The sequence below is a fragment of the Balaenoptera musculus genome, chromosome X (genome assembly GCF_009873245.2).
Source record: "Balaenoptera musculus isolate JJ_BM4_2016_0621 chromosome X, mBalMus1.pri.v3, whole genome shotgun sequence".
Taxonomy (NCBI): Eukaryota; Metazoa; Chordata; class Mammalia; order Artiodactyla; family Balaenopteridae; genus Balaenoptera; species Balaenoptera musculus.
In genome coordinates, this window is record NC_045806.1 from 92,294,178 (window position 1) to 92,309,318 (window position 15,141).

At 39.1% G+C, this 15,141-nt stretch overlaps 1 protein-coding gene across 7 annotated transcripts in view; it reads right to left on the reverse strand.

Moving 5' to 3' along the window:
* The window catches only part of ACSL4 (acyl-CoA synthetase long chain family member 4), a 76,729-nt gene that overhangs the window by 39,480 nt on the left and 22,108 nt on the right, over positions 1–15,141 (reverse strand). For all 7 annotated transcript variants that reach the window (XM_036839424.1, XM_036839423.1, XM_036839429.1 and 4 more), the window contains exon 2: positions 9,660–9,712. The gene's annotated coding sequence lies outside the window, so the exon portion shown is untranslated. The remainder of the gene's footprint in view (positions 1–9,659; positions 9,713–15,141) is intronic.

Consider the following 15,141-nt stretch of genomic DNA (forward strand, 5'->3'; position numbering starts at 1 on the left):
ATACAGTAGAATATGATAGATCCCATCAGAGAAACAAGAACAAAACGCTAAAGGTATTCAAAAGAGGGATGAGATTACATCCAGTTTTGGGGGGACAAAAAGAGGGAGGAAGGAGAACCATCCAGAAAGGTTTCACAAAATAGCACAGTATTTGGAGTCAGTATGGAGGATGGATATGTTTTCAAAAGGAGAGGACAAAGATTGGGAAATGAGGACAGTCCTCATGGACTGGGGAATGGATGGGGGCAGAACTGCAAGATGTTTTCAGAAAACAGCCAAGTAGAGTAGCAGACGCTCTCGAGCTTTCTGTGTAAAGTGCTGTTCCCCTTTTATGATCTAAGTCAATGGGAAAATTGAATTATCTCAGAGTCAGTGTTACTAGAACGCCACTATACTATAAGAGACACGTGTATGATGATTTTGCAACTCAATATTAAGCACCCTGCTATTATATTAGGGGAAAATGAATTGTTCTCTAAAGAAGAGAAAGTCTGATATCCTGGGTGGTAAATGGACTAAACAAAGTTAGGAGGTCTGGCTTCTAACCTCAGCGTCTGCTCTTATGTGTGACTTCGGGTGAGATATATGACCTCTCACCTAAAAGCTCTGTACCAGTGGCATTGTGTGTAAAACAGGAATATCGCTTGTGTCATCTACTCCATGGCACTGTTGGGAGAATCCTTCGTGGGATCCAGCTTCGATTTCATGAGCGTTAACAATCAGTTCCTGGAATACACTTTCGACCCGCTTGCATCTCTCCCTCTTCGCGGTACTCACTCGGCTAAACCACAACCTGGTTAAATCCTGTCCGCCACCTAATCTGCACTTGTCCCCATGCAGCTGAATTTGGCTGGAGAAACACCCAGCTGTGCTGAACGTCCCCCTTTAGATCCGTGATTGCTCCCGCAGGCTTGCTCTCCTGGGGTTACCCTTTGTTCTCTCTCTTCAGACCACCGAGGCTCCTCCGCCATCCTCATTCTCAGCTGCTGACCTGGCTTCCCACTTGGCTGTGGCCACGTGCTCTCTGCTCTCCCGTGACTAGAGATGGACTAGTGATGCCCCTAGCTAAGGCCGACCCCTTCACCTGTGTGTGACACCCCTGTCTAGACCACAAAGACCTGGCGGCGCCACTCTACCGATTCTTCCCTCTCTCTCCTGCCTCATTCATTTTTCCGGCTCCACTGAATCGGTCCCATCGGCATCCTAACAGGCTATTATTTCTTTCATCTTAGAAACCACTCCCTCTCTTGTACCTTCCTCTCTGGCTACGGCCCCATTTCTTCTCCTTCTCTGTAGGAGAAGGAGAAGAGCTGTCTCTGTGCTCTGTCACCCACTTCCCTCCTCCTATTTCCTCTTGAACCCACTACGCTCGGGCTTTCCCCTCTACCACTCCACAAAATTGCTCTGATCAGGGTCACCGATGACTTCCATGTTGTCAGATCCCAAGGTCAATTAAAGCTCAGTCCTCATCCCCTTTGACCCACCACCAGCCTTTAGCCCCGTTGACCCCTCTTTTCCTGCTGGAAACTTCTTCACTTGGCTTCCAGGAGACCCCATTCTTCAGGTTTTCTTCCGCCTTCCCTGGTCATTCCTTCTCCATCTTCTTTGCTGCTTCTTCCTCATCTCCCTGACCTCTAAATGCTATAGTGCTCAGTCTTTGAACCTTTTCTTTATCTATGCTCACTCCCATGGTGATCTCATTTAGTCTCACAGCTTTAAATAGCATATACATGGTGATGACTCTCAAAATGTTCCCCCCTTAGCCTGGAGGTCTCCCTTAAGCACCTAGGTTTGTATATCCAACTGTTTCCTCAACAGATCCATTTAGATATCAGTTACATATTCAAATTTAATACATATGTTGAAACTTGAGCCACTGATCGTCCTCCCACAAACCTAGCACACCCAGTCTTGCCTGTTTCTGTAGTTCCAGTTGCTTTGACCAAAAGTCTTCGATGACCAGGTTCACTTTCACTCCCCTCTCTTTCTCACACATTCCACCCCCAATTCAACAGCAAATCCTACCAGCTCTACTTACAAAACAGATATCAAATTCAACTACTTCTCACCACCTCTACTGCTACCATCCTGGCTCAAGCCACTATCCTCTCTCACCTGGATAAATGCAATAGCCAATCTGATCTCCCTGCTTCCACCTTTATACTAAATTCTAAACTCAGCAGCCAGAGTGCTCTAGTTCAAGTGCAAGTTAGATCATACCATTCCTCTGCCCAAAATCTTTCAAAGAATCCCCATATGACTCATTCAGAAATATAGTCCTTACTCTGACCTAGGAGATGGGATCTGTCCTCCACCTCAAGTTTCCATCTTCATCTCCAACACTTTTCCCTGTCTCATTCTGCTACCGTCCCACTTGTTCCTTGCTGTTTCTGGGACACACCAAGCATGACCCTGCCTCAGGGCCCTTGTACATGCTATGCTCTCTGACTGGAATGTTCTTCTAAGATACCTGCACAGCTTATTCTCTCACCTTCTTTTTGTCTTTACTCAAATATCACCTTCTCAGTGAGGCCTTCTCTAGCCACTCCAAAATCAAACCCCAAGACCTCCTATCCCTTTCTCGCTTTATTATTCTCCTTAGTACTTGTAACTACTATGTCATATGCTTTATTTTTCATGTTTATTATGAATGCCCCCATTAGAACATAAAAGCTCCAAGAGGCAGAGAGTTTATTGTTTGCTGCTGAATCCTCCTACAACAGTACCTCTGTGTGTTAACTGTTCAATAAACTTGTTGACTGAAATAAGAATGGACATGGAGGGACTTTCCTGGTGGTCCAGAGGTTAAGAATCCGCCTGCCAATGCAGGGGACACGGGTTAGATCCCTGGTCCGGGAAGATCCGATATGCCGCAGGGCAACTAAGCCCGTGCGCCACAACTACTGAGCCCACGTGCCACAACTACTGAAGCCCGAGCGCCTAGACCCTGTGCTCCGCAACAAGAGAAGCCACCGCAATGAGAAGCGTGCGCACTGCAATGAAGAGTAGCCCCCGCTCGCTGCAACTAGAGAAAGCCCGTGCGCAGCAATGAAGACCCAGCGCAGCCAAAAGAAAAAAAAAAAGAATGGACATGGATTGCTCTGAAACTATAAAGTAAAAATGGACGTAAGTGCAATAGCCGGAAGACAACCAACCTTAGCCATCTTTTTAAAAAATCACTTGTCCATGCCAACACTCTAGGAAATGGTATACTCTTAAAGTCCCTGGTAATTAATTTGAACATGTGTTTAGTTGCTTGAGAGAAAATATGAAACTGGAAAAACTGCCTGTTACATGGAGGGAAAAGACAGTTGTTATAAAAGCAAGAGGGTTATAGAATTTTTACTATGTGCTTTTTCACGGATGCCTTTCAGAGAGGAATGCTGTCCTGCCATGTATGAAGAGAAATACTGCTGTCCCACCAGGAGGACATAAACTCTGAGTTGCGCTTCCTTGAAATCAAGTGATGCATTTCTATTTCAGCTGTAAAAGGGTAGGGCATCAGCTTCAGCCAGGGGATAGCTAATCATTCCTGTTTATGTTCGGCATTCTATATGAGAATCAGATTAATAATGACTTATTGAACCTGTACTAGGAGCTAGGCACTGTGCTCAGTCCTTTAGATACATTATTTCATTTAGTCCATCAGAAAACCCTTTTGAAGTAATACCCTGATGACACAGCTGATGATATAACAGTCTCAGACAGATCATTTGCCCAAGTTAACACAGCTAAGTAGGGATTTGGACCCAGGTCTATCTGATTTTAAAGTCCATACTTTTAGCTGTACTGTCTGTGACCTTGGTCATACTGGTATAATCTAAATGAGTGAGAGTGACAAACTTTGTATATGAAAAAAATCCTGATGACAACTTTAAGCACTGATCTGTCCTACAGCCTAAGGCATTTTTATAGGGGAAAAAGGCCCTTTAGGTGTCTAGTAAGTCCTAGAAGTGTAAGTGAAAAGCAGATGCAATTTTTCTTATTTTGAGGTCAAGTTTAATGTTAAGTATTTCATTCCAGTTACTTCAAACGCTCTGAGATAGTTAGGTTAAACACAAAAAGCATTAGTAATACATTAAGCTCTAGTACACAAAGTAAACAAATACTACATACTGATTAAAGTCTGAATTTAAAAGAAATCATCTTTCCCAGCAGCATGTGACACAACACCCATTTAAGAATTAAAGAGAAAAACTAATAAACTGAAGTCAATGCCAAGACACTTTTTTTCAAAAGTTTTTTTCAAAAGTTTTATAAAATAAGACTAAACCAAGCAAGGATGCACACATCTACCAAGCTGAAACACGTGGTAGGGCAAATTAACTTCATCTGTCCTTCTCACCTTATGAAAACACAAAAAATATAAACTTGATAATCAATGATTAACTATGTCAGTGCTACTTTAAGAAATCACATTTTCAAATCACACATCACTTAAGGGTAATTTAAACACCAAATAAAGAGATAATTTGCCTTCTGAAAAGGATAAGCTGTATTCACTAAACTTTAAATCAGAAAATTATAAAAAATCCAAGAGATTAAACAGGTAAGCATACCGGTTGCACTTTAAAAGATCATACTTCTACATAGATATTACATCACCAAGACTTCTGTAAAGGGCTGGGGTGCTTTTTTTTAAAATCCTATTTTCTTTCACACACTATTAAAAAGCTCCAAATGATTTTAAAACATATAGGAGAAAGCTCATATACATGTTAAAGAAATTGGTTGCCTTTGGTTCATGAAATCAAACTTTACAGGAGCTACATTACAATATAATTAACTTTATATTTTAATATTAAAACTTTTAACATTAAAACACTTGTAGACAAATGACTTATTTAGCCATTTTCCTACAAAATGGCTAAATAAGTCACTACAACTCAGCTACCTGGCCACCGTGATGTGAAACTGTATCATGGTAGAAAACAAACAAAACAACTTCACTCTCCTCTTCAGTAGTAAATATACCTTATAAGTGAGATTAATAAAAGAACTCAAAGACTGATAAATCTGTTGAAGACTGAAATCTTACAGCCATTCAGTCAACTCTTGACACTAAACCTAAAACATTAAAATTAACATTTTAACATTAAAACTTTTTAAGTGTTAATATTTTAAGAAAATAAAAGTCATTAAGAGTAGCTAGCAGGATCTTTTGCTAGCAGGAAGTCTACAAGACTGAATAATCATGTGAAATATACATCCGTCTGTCCCTTGTAGGTCTCATCTGACTCAAAGTTAGTAAGCCAATATAATAAATATGAAATAGCTTATACAAGCAAACTTTTAACCCGGTATACAGTAATTATAATAAATACATTTGAAAACTGAAAAAAGCAAAACAAAAACACCTAGGGTGAATATATAGATGCTCTCTAACACCACATTGCACCTGTGCCTAGCTAGTTTGACTAGGAGTGTCTCACAACTATGACTGATCTTTGGGTGTGTCTCTAACAAGATTAACCAAACCCGTTTACTTCATCACCTGGACAGGTATTAACTCCTGACGTCGCCATCCTGCTAGTCTCTTCCCACCTTTCCCCAGCAAAGAAAGCACCTCAGCTGCCATGTCGAAGATGCTCTTTCTTGTTCTAGCACGTGTTCCCTCCCATAACGCCTTAAGAACATCCTCAGCATTCATTCATCAGATAATGCTTTTTCTAGGTCATCGGATAGTATATAATTGGGACCCTACTCACATGTGTTAAAATGAGATCTAGTATGTTGAAATGAGATCTAGGAGCCCACGTTGTACTTCTGCACTTCACACACAGTGTGTATAATTACATATCTCTTCCTCATTTTAAGTGATCGCAACACACGATTTCTTTTTAACATCTTTATTGGAGTATAATTGCTTCACAATGTTTTGTTAATTTCTACTGTATGACAAAGTGAATCAGCTATATGTATACATATATCCCCATATCCCCTCCCTCTTGCGTCTCCCTCCCACCCTCCCTATCCCACCCCTCTAGGTGGTCACACAGCACGGAGCTAATCTCCCTGTGTGATGCAGCTGCTTCCCACTAGCTATCTATTTTACATTTGGTAGTGTATATATGTCAGTGCTACTCTCTCACTTCGTCCCAGCTAGCTTTCCAAAGTTGAGAGTGGGCTGGATATAATTTAATCCAAAGCTTACATGTAAGGAATTTTGAGGATACATCATGCTAGAAGTGGCACCTACTGACAAAGCATGATGTTACAATCCAACTTTATCAGACATCATGAAAAAGGGGAGACAAACTAAGTTCTAGGAGTTATGTGTTTAGAGAGAAATATAAGGGTTCAGTGCTGTAGAAGGGAAGCAGCCGGCACAATGACAATTCCAGTGTTCTACAGCTGCTGCTAAAGAGGATCTGCTACAGGTCCCTGTAGACAAAACCCTGCTGCTACATTAGACGGCCCATCACGCATGGTGTAGACTTGAATTTTGTCTGTAAAGTCTTCCATTTACTGGATATTTTTTCTTTATGATCTTAACATTAGTTAATCAAAAACAACTGGGCTACAGATCTGACCTTTCAAATTAGCTCACAGTTACAAATGTGTTTCATCTGAGTGAGAAATATGCAGACTCTACTGTCATCTTACCTATTTGTTACTCATCTGTCTTCTATCATCTTATCTACTAATTATAATAAAGTAATACAACTGTGGGCTGCCAACCATGAACTCAGGTTCAAATAAAAATCTGTAACCAGCAGTGATACTTCCCACGGGAGTACCTTTGTGTTATAGGGAGAATTTTGCAACTTACATCTTTTTTGGCCACATGCCCTATCTTCCACCTTTGCTAGAGGAGGGACCAGTTTAATAGGCTGGTTCTCTGCTAATGTTGTTTCCCAGTACTTCACACTGTTAAAAGTTATGCAGCAATGTAGTCTTAAACCATTTCTTACAAAATGGCTAAATAAGTCACTACGACTCAGCTACCTGGCCACCATGACGTGAAACTGTATCATGGTAGAAAACAAAACAAAACAAAACAAAAAAGCTTCACTCTGCGCTTCAGTAGTAAATATTCCTTATAAATGAGGTTAATAAAAGAACTCAAAGAGTGATAAATCTGTTGAAGACTGAAATCTTATAGCCGTTCAGTCAACTCTTAAATATTAGTGTTGGTAAGAAAAGGGCACAGGTATTCCAAAGACAATGAAAAATTCAATACGTATTTTTAAATTAACATTATTATTAATTCAATATGTATTTAAATTAACATTGTTATTAATTCAATATGTATTTAAATTATTGACATTGCATTAGTGTGTGCCTGACACTTGAGAAATTAAAGAATTCTTAACTAAAGAAGGAAGCCACATGAAGTCAAACACAAGAAGCCATGGAAAAGTACTCCTAGAGGTAATGTCTCCATGTTAGGGATGGGTAATACTTTCCATTCTGTTCTCTCTTCACGTTCATTTGTTTACCTGGCCCATGCGAGCTTCACAAACGTGAGTGAGGCAAGGGAGATGAGGGAATTAGGTACTTCTGTTTTGAAGTGTATTTGGGGATAGCCAAGGCAGAGCTATGCCAATTGAAGAGGAGTCTCCAAAGTGTCTGTTGACTCCTGAACACAACTGGCCAGATGGTCTCGCTAAGGCTCCTGGCAAGTCCAGCTCTTCACCTTGGTAGTTTTTTTCTGTTACACATCTAGATGGGCTGCAGGCCAACTACTATAAGTATTTATCTATGTGTGTAGGGTGTGTGTGTGTGTGTGTGTGTGTGTGTGTGTGTGTGTGTGTGTGTGTGTGTGTGTGTGTGTGTGTGTGTGTGTGTGTGTGTGTGTGTGTGTGTGTGTGTGTGTGTGTGTGTGTGTGTAGGGGTGGGGGGAGGGGGGGAGAGCGAGAGAGAGATAGAGAGAGAGAGAAAGAGAAAACAGACTCTCTGGATAAATAACTATAGAAGCCTGAATACTACAGCCCTCACAATTGCACTATGGTCTATTTCCCAAAGGAAACACTGAACTTACTGGTATCTTCTTTGTCAATCATGGGATAGCATGCTGCCTATGTAGCTGAATTCAGGGACAACTAATTCTGATGAAAATCTTTGGTCATATTCAAGATGTTTCTAATGCAGGCTGATCAGTAGACTTTAAGCCTTAGCTTTACAAGAACATTGAGTGCTTTGAATTAGCACATAAGAACTACTAGATCTTCTGTTTCAATTTCATAATCTATTATAATGAAAGCAATTCTCAGAAGACCAGAAATACAAGAGAGGCAGCACTGTATACAGGGCTTTGGTCCTAGCTCAGCAGCTTGCTGAGCTGCACTACCTGGAACAAATTAAATAACCTCCTGTCTCTTTCCTCATCTGTACAATGAGAAAGTTGGATTCAGATTTTAAGATATCATGGACCAATAAAAGTTTTAAAAACAAAGAAGGCAGCAATGACACAGCTGCCAATTTTTTTTTTTGGCCAGGTATGGACATAAAAACAAAAAACATAAACCTATCATTTACTATCACCATCATTTCATAAAATACAGAATGCGTCTAACTCCTCAAAATTAGGAGGATATATCTTATAATAAGAAGCAATCCTTTAAATGGAAAAAGTTTAGCTTTAAAAACCTCATGGCCTGGGGCTTCCCTGGTGGCGCAGTGGTTGAGAATCTGCCTGCCAATGCAGGGGACACGGGTTCGAGCCCTGGTCTGGGAAGATCCCACATGCCGCGGAGCAACTAGGCCCGTGAGCCACAACTACTGAGCCTGTGCGTCTGGAGCCTGTGCTCCGCAACAAGAGAGGCCACGATAGTGAGAGGCCCGCGCACCGCGATGAAGAGTGGTCCCCACTTGCCGCAACTAGAGAAAGCCCTCGCACAGAAACGAAGACCCAACACAGCCAAGAATAAATAAATAAATTAATTAATTAAAAAAAAGTCTCATGGCCTGTTGTCTTATTTTCCTCACTTCACCATGGACCAGTAAAAACTCTTCACTGGCGAGGGCACAGTCTAAAGGTCAATGTTTGGGAATCCCTGGACTAGGTAATTTTCAAGGTCCAAGGCCCAAACACTAAAATTCTAACTTTAGGTGCTCTGTTGTATTTCTTTCATTCTATATTATAGTCTAGAGTAGGTGCCTCAGTGAAGGACAGTATAGATGCTTAGATTTTTGAAGATCAGAAATATATGTAAATCAGTTTGAGAAACAGTAACTAGAATAAGCTTCAATTTATTGGAGAAAATATACACTACTACAGATTCAACTTCATCAATATTAATGAACCATTCACTGGACACTTACACTTATTAAGCTCATTTTACAGATGAGGAAATTGAGGCAAAGGGAAGCTAAATAGCTTGTCAAAGACACACCGCCTCAGTAGCCAGAATTGGAACTCCAATCTGTGACTCCATTTTCTGGTAATACTCAAAAGAAAAAGATTGTATTTGGATTTTAAGTATCACTTCCCCTTTCATAAGTGAGTGACAGATAGTTTAAATTTTAGAAGTTGCCCAGAGTAAAAAGCTTTCCTATTTTACTTTCCCAAATATTGCCTTTTTAACACAAACATAAATACTGGCAGGGCTTTTCTAATATAAAGAGAGGAAAAATGCCTGTTAGTTTGGTCACTTAGTTTTCTCCAAAAGCCGACAAGATTGCAAATATAGAATTTTTAAAGGACGAATACTTACAGATTTCCTCTTTTTCTCTTAAGATGAACCCGTATATCTTTCGTGATTCCAATCTGCAATAAGAGACAACATTTATGTGTATAGTGACATGAGAAAAGATCCCCTTTAAAAAGAAACCTCGGACTTCCCTGGTGGCACAGTGGTTAAGAATCCACCTGCCAACCCAGAGGAAATGGGTTCAAGCCCTGGTCCGGGAAGATCCCTCATGCTGCAGAGCAACTAAGCCCGTGCACCACAACTACTGAGCCTGCGCTCTAGAGCCCGCAAGCCACAACTACTGAGCCCGCGTGCCACAACTACTGTAGCCCGTGCGCCCAGAGCCCATGTTCCACAGCAAGAAAAGCCACCGCAATGAGAAGCCCATGCACCGCAACAAAGAGTAGCCCCCACTCGCCACAACTAGAGAAAGCCGGCACACAGCAACGAAGACCCAATGCAGCCAAAAATAAAAATAAAAATAAATAAATAAATTTTTTAAAATAAATAACTAAATAAAAAGAAACCTCACGTGCTGTTTCACATTACCTGTGCATGATAAGCCAGGTACCAAAGGAAAAACAAGAAATGACTAAAAGTCGTGCTATTGGGATCTCACAAAAGTAACTGAGTCTGGCTCTAAGAAACAGTAATCAAAACTCTACAAGTGGGGTTTACCCCAGGAATGCAAGGATTCTTCAGTATACACAAATCAATCAATGGGATACACCATATTAACAAATTGAAGGAGAAAAACCATATGATCATCTCAATAGATGCAGAAACAGCTTCTGACAAAATTCAACACCGATTTATGATAAAAACTCTCCAGAAAGCAGGCATAGAGGGAACTTACCTCAACATAATAAAGGCCATATATCACAAACCCACAGCCAACATTGTTCTCAATGGTGAAAAACTGAAACCATTGCCTCTAAGATCAGGAACAAGACAAGGATGTCCACTCTCACCACTGTTATTCAACATAGTTCTGGAAGTTTTAGCCACAGCAATCAGAAGAAAAAGAAATAAAAGGAATCCAAATGGGAAAAGAAGAAGTAAAGCTGTCACTGTTTGCAGATGACATGATACTATACATAGAGAATCCTAAACATGCTACCAGAAAACTGCTAGAGCTAATCAACGAATTTGGTAAAGTAGCAGGATACAAAATTAATGCACAGAAATCTCTTGCATTCCTATACACAAATGATGAAATATCTGAAAGAGAAATTAAGGAAACACTTCCATTTACCACTGCAACAAAAAGAATAAAATACCTAGGAATAAACCTACCTAAGGAGACAAAAGACCTGTATGCAGAAAACTATAAGACACTGATGAAAGAAATTAAAGATGATACAAACAGATGGAGAGATATACCGTGTTCTTGGATTGGAAGAATCAACATTGTGAAAATGACTATACTACCCAAAGCAATCTACAGATTCAGTGCAATCCCTATCAAACTACCAATGGCATTTTTCACAGAACTAGAACAAAAAATTTCACAATTTGTATGGAAACACAAAAGACCCTGAATAGCCAAAGCAATCTTGAGAAAGAAAAATGGAGCTGGAGAAATCAGGCTCCTGGACTTCAGACTATACTACAAAGCTACAGCAATCAAGACAGTATGGTACTGGCACAAAAACAGAAATATAGATCAATGGAACAGATAGAAAGCCCAGAGATAAACCCACGCACATATGGTCACCTTATTTTTGATAAAGGAGGCAAGAATATACAATGGAGAAAAGACAGCCTCTTCAATAAGTGGTACTGGGAAAACTGGACAGCTACAAGTACCATTATATTTTAGAATGATGATAATCAATTTTAGCCAAACAGAAAATCCTTCATTTTACTCCTAAGTCAAAAATTATTCTTTTCAATGCTAGAAGAACATATAAATTGTATATCCATGACAACAATGAATATTTCTTTATGTAGTTAAATCTGCAGTATCCAGGGGTAAGTTCTTTGTTTCACTTTCTAAGTTTTGAAGCAATGTTTATTTATACTATACCCACTGTCTTTACCCTAGCTCAAAGACAGAGTCTAGTTTGAATGTGAAGAGAAATACTTCAACTCTAGCTAAGAATTCTATTATCACCCATTCTGTTACTTAACTTCTCCCCTTATAATTAGTATGGTAAATTATGTATATAAATTATATATATATACACACACACATATAGTTTTATCATTAGTATGTTTTTATATATATATGCACACATACACACACACACACACAATTTCCATACCACACATATGTAAATTGTGTGTGTATAAAAATGACAAGTACCTAACCTACAATATACGTACCAGACTTCACCTGGGATGGGAAGATAAGCTACATGCATAGAAATTCCACTCCTTACTTCCCAAGTTGCACACTTTCAGAACTGAAATAGGCTTTAAAATGAGAGTAATGAACTAGTCTCTAAAATCAAACTCTCCTCCCTTGCCCCTCCAAATGGACTAAAATAGGGTCTACTTTCTAGAACATTAGGAAAGCAACTTATATGCTTCCCTACACAGCAAAATTAAGAATTTCTTTCTAATCAGTATTGATTAGTTTTACTCTTAAGATGAATGTAAGAATAGTAGAAAACAAAAAAGAGTGCACTATCCCTATCCTTTTGATTACCTTGGATGAAACTAACAACAGTATCAAGAGGGAAAGGCACATTCTTTTTAAAAGCTCTCAATAGAACAACTGCATTTAAATAAGAATTTTTTAAAGCAACAAATATCAAAAATCTACTTGAAAGATCCACCTAAGATATAGCTTGACTATTAGGAAACAACCACTGGGGAAGAAAAGTTTTAATAGATGAAAATTGCTGTCACATTGAAAATTCTTGACTCAGGACCAGCAATCTTTTTTTTTTTTGCTTTTTTGTTTTTTTTTTTAATTTTTAAATTTTATTCTATTTTTTTCTACAGCATGTACTTGTTAGTCATCAATTTTATACACATCAGTGTACGCATGTCAATCCCAATCATCCAATTCAGCACACCACCATCCCCATCCCCCACGGCTTTCCCCCCTTGGTGTCCATATGTTTGTTCTCTACATCTGTGTCTCAATTTCTGCCCTGCAAACCAGTTCATCTGTACCATTTTTCTAGGTTCCACATACATGCGTTAATATGCGATATTTGTTTTTCTCTTTCTGACTTACTTCACTCTGTATGACAGTCTTTAGATCCATCCACGTCTCAACAAATGACTCAATTTCATTCATTTTTATGGCTGAGTAATATTCCATTGTATACATGTACCACATCTTCTTTATCCATTCGTCTGTCAACGGGCATTTAGGTTGCTTCCATGACCTGGCTATTGTAAACAGTGCTGCAATGAACATTGGGGTACATGTGTCTTTTTGAATTATGGTTTTCTCTGGGTATATGCCCAGTAGTGGGATTACTGGATCATATGGTAATTCTATTTTTAGTTTAAACTAAGGAACCTCCATACTGTTCTCCATAGTGGCTGTATCAATTTACATTCCCACCAACAGTGCAAGAGGGTTCCCTTTTCTCCACACCCTCTCCAGCATTTGTTGTTTGTAGATTTTCTGATGATGCCCATTCTAACTGGTGTGAGGTGATACCTCATTGTAGTTTTGATTTGCATTTCTCTAATAATTAGTGATGTTGAGCAGTTTTTCATGTGCTTCTTGGGCATCTGTATGTCTTCTTTGGAGAAATGTCTATTTAGGTCTTCTGCCCATTTTTGCATTGCGTTGTTTGTTTAATATTGAGCTGCAAGAGCTGTTTATATATTTTGGAGATTAATCCTTTGTCCGTTGATTCGTTTGCAAATATTTTCTCCCATTCTGAGGGTTGTCTTTTCGTCTTGTCTATGGTTTCCTTTGCTGTGCAAAAGCTTTTAAGTTTGATTAGGTCACATTTGTTTAGTTTTGCTTTTATTACCATTACTCTAGGAGGTGGATCAAAAAAGATCTTGCTGTGATTTATGTCAAAGAGTGTTCTTCCTATCTTTTCCTCTAAGAGTTTTATAGTGTCCAGTCTTACATTTAGGTCTCGAATCCATTTTGAGTTTATTTTTGAGTATGGTGTTAGGGAGTGTTCTAATTTTATTATTTTACATGTAGCTGTCCAGTTTTCCCAGCACCACTTATTGAAGAGGCTGTCTTTTCTCCATTGTATATCCTTGCCTCCTCTGTCATAGATTAGTTGACCATAGGTGCGTGGGTTTATCTCTGGGCTTTCTATCTTCTTCCATTGATCTATGTTTCTGTTTTTGTGCCAGTACCATTTTGTCCTGATTACTGTAGCTTTGTAGTATAGTCTGAAGTCGGGGAGGCAGATTCCGCCAGCTAGGTTTTTTTCCCTCAAGACTGCTTTGGCTATTTGAGGTCTTTGTGTCTCCGTACAAATTTTAAGATTTTTTGCTCTAGTTCCGTAAAACATGCCATTGGTAATTTGATAGGGATTGCATTGAATCTGTAGATTGCTTTGGGTAGTATAGTCATTTTCACAATATCGATTCTTCCAATGCAAGAACATGGTATATCTCTCCATCTGTTGGTATCATCTTTAATTTCTTTCATCAGTGTCTTATTGTTTTCTGCATACAGATCTTTTGCCTCCCTGGATAGATTTATTCCTAGGTATTTTATTCTTTTTGTTGCAGTGGTAAATGGGAGTGTTTCCTTAATTCCTCTTTCAGATTTTTCATCATTCGTGTATAGGAATGCAAGAGATTTCTGTGCATTAATTTTGTATCCTGCTACTTTACCAAGTTCATTGATTAGCTCTAGCAGTTTTCTGGTAGCATCTTTAGGATTCTCTATGTATAGTATCATGTCATCTGCAGACAGTGACAGTTTTCCTTCTTCTTTTCCAATTTGGATTCCTTTTATTTCTTTTTCTTCTCTGATTGCCATGGCTAGGACTTCCAAAACTATGTTGAATAATAGTGGTGAGAGTGGACATCCTTGTCTTGTTCCTGATCTTAGAGGAAATGCTTTCAGTTTTTCACCATTGAGAATGATGTTTGCTGTGGGTTTGTCGTATATGGCCTTTATTATGTTGAGGGAGGTTCCCTCTATGCCCACTTTCTGGAGAGTTTTTATCATAAATGGGTGATGAATTTTGTCAAAAGCTTTTTATGTATCTATTGAGATGATCATATGATTTTTATTCTTCAACTTGTTAATATGGTGTATCACATTGATTGATTTTTGTATATTGAAGAATCCTTGCATCGCTGGGATAAATCCCACTTGATCATGGTGTATGATCCTTTTAATGTGTTGTTGTATTCTGTTTGCTAGTAGTTTGTTGAGCATTTTTGCACCTATATTCATCAGTGATATTGGTCTGTAATTTTCTTTTTCTGTAGTATCGTTGTCTGCTTTTGGTATCAGGGTGATGGTGGCCTCATAGAATGAGTTTGGGAGTGTTCCTTCCTCTGAAATTTTTTGGAAGAGTTTGAGAAGGATGGGTGTTAGCTCTTCTCTAAATGT